The sequence below is a fragment of the Peromyscus eremicus genome, chromosome 19 (assembly GCF_949786415.1).
Source record: "Peromyscus eremicus chromosome 19, PerEre_H2_v1, whole genome shotgun sequence".
NCBI lineage: Eukaryota > Metazoa > Chordata > Mammalia > Rodentia > Cricetidae > Peromyscus > Peromyscus eremicus.
Window position 1 is genome coordinate 55,459,078 of NC_081435.1, and position 2,426 is coordinate 55,461,503.

Below are 2,426 nucleotides of genomic sequence, written 5' to 3' on the forward strand. Positions count from 1 at the left end.
GGCACAGAAGAGGGATCCTCTGGAACTGGAGTTGTGATCTGCTGTATAGGTGCTGAGAACTGAAACCAGGTCAGACCCCACCCCCTCACCCCCCACCCCCATCCCAGAGTCACTTCTTAAACATCTCAACCTAGATCTTAATTCTGAGGCAGGGAAACTATACTTCCACATTTTATCTCCCAGTTTCCATCAGATATTAAGGTTCTGGAGAGATGGCTCAGTGGTTAAGAGCACTGGCTGCTCTTCCAGAGGTCCTAGATATAGTTCCCAGCAACCACATGGCAGCTCACAACTGTCTATAACTCTAATTCCAGGGGATCTGACACTCTCTCTGGCCTCTGTAGGCACTGAGCACTCGCATGGTATACAGATATACATGTAGGCAAAACATGCATACACATAAAATAAAATATTAAAATGTATAAAAGAAAAAAACTCCGAAAATTGGAATATGAGCCTCCCCCCGCCCTCCGCTTTGAAGGTCTTGAAAGAGTGAAACTCAGTAAAAACGGAAAACAGATCAGGCTAATAATATGAATTAATTGCCATCCTCCCTTACCACCTTTGGGGCAGGAGAGGGAACTGGAAATGGTCAAGAGAAGCTCATGGCAAAGAGCTTGAGACTGACCAGGCAAGCAAGTATGGTCACAGTACTTAGCATTGGAAGAGGACAACTAGAATCCTGCTATCATTGGCTAACTGAGGCCATCCAAGCCCTACAGGGCAATAGCATGTGATATACCAAGGGGTAAGGTCACTACTTTGGGTAACAGAGGGGGAGGAATAAGGCAAAGCATGTTGACTCCTCGCTGCCCTCAGATGCTGCCAATCACAGATGGCTAGGCTCTGTCGGGCCACTCACTATGGTAACTGTGAGAACCCCCCAACCAGAACGTTAGCTCCACTCAGGTCATCCAATCTTCAAGGTTCTGTGAAATAAACCTTACAGCAGGGAAGGTTTTCAATGGACTCATTTCCGTCCCAGAACCACAGTGGCCATGAAGCCCTAGAACTTACCTCATAGATGGAGAGTGTTCTGGACTTTGTCCTCACCCTTCACCACTGGCTGGCTCTTTGTCCATGTGTAGCTGTACTCAAAGGGGGGAAGCGGAGGGGCTGAGTGTGTTCTGGAGGAGAAAAATGAGTATTAAGACACCTGGGGGGCTGGAAGGATGGCTCAGAGGTTAAGAACACTGGCTGCTCTTCCAGAGGTCCTGAGTTCAGTTCCCAGCAACCACATGGTGGCTCACAACCATCTATAATGAGATCTGGTGCCCTCTTCTGGCCTGCAGGGACACATGCAGGCAGAACACTGTATACATAATAAATAAATACATCTTTAAAAAAACAAAAAAGACACCTGAGGAACCTGGTTGGAGCTTCAGGTACCTATCTACTTTGACCACACCCACTCCAAGTCTTAGTGCTTGGAGGAACAACAAAGTGGGCTTCTGAGGCATGACACCTGGACCTCAGGGCTGACTCGAGACCACTGTCCGTAGCAATCACTAAATGATGGTGTTTGCAGTATATTCACCAAGAGTGGAGAGTTATTTTCATTGTCCATATTGGTGGTGGGTCAGATATGAGGAGGGAGTAGATGTGAAAAGCCTTCTGACTGGGGTTACCTCAGCCCTCTTGTCAGCCTGATGGCTGGAAATGGTACAATGGCGAAGAATGAAGCCGGAGAAAATCGGGAACATACAGTTCTCTTCAACTGAAAATAACTTCTAGTGTTTTGTTTTGTTTTACTTTTTAAACACGATGTCAGCCATGCTTTACTTCAGACCATTGGATCCTTTTTTCCCTAGCCGAGCTCTGGAACTAACTTCCACTAAAATGTAACCAAGAGGACCTGTGTCTTCATACAGCTTGCCAAAATATATAGGATGAGCTCTTTTCTATAACAGGTCCAAGAAATGGATGGTGACATTTTTTTTTAACAAAGAATTTAGAATCTGGAAAACGTACAGATGCTGACTATAAAATTTTGGGGAAATGTTTAAAGCAGAAGTAATGGTTAAATTAACCAAATTATAGTATTTAAAGAATTGTTTGGGGATGTGTTGGGTGTATTTTCTTTTCTTTTCTTTTCTTTTTTTAATTTTTTTTCTTCTTTCTTTCTTTCTTTCTTTCTTTCTTTCTTTCTTTCTTTTTTTTTTTTTCTGGAGCTAAGGACCGAACCCAGGGCCTTGCACTTGCTAGGCAAATGCTCTACCACTGAGCTAAATCCCCAACCCTTCAGGTATATTTTCAAACTAGTTTTTGATCTTTTGTAGAGGTGATAAGAAAATTTCCTTATATTATGGAAGTGAAGGCTGGTTGTACTTTTATTATGCAGAGTTTTTGTCTGTTTGTTTGTGACAGGGTTTCTGTGTGTAGCCTTGGCTGTTCTGGAACTCACTCTGTAGACCAGGCTGGTCTCA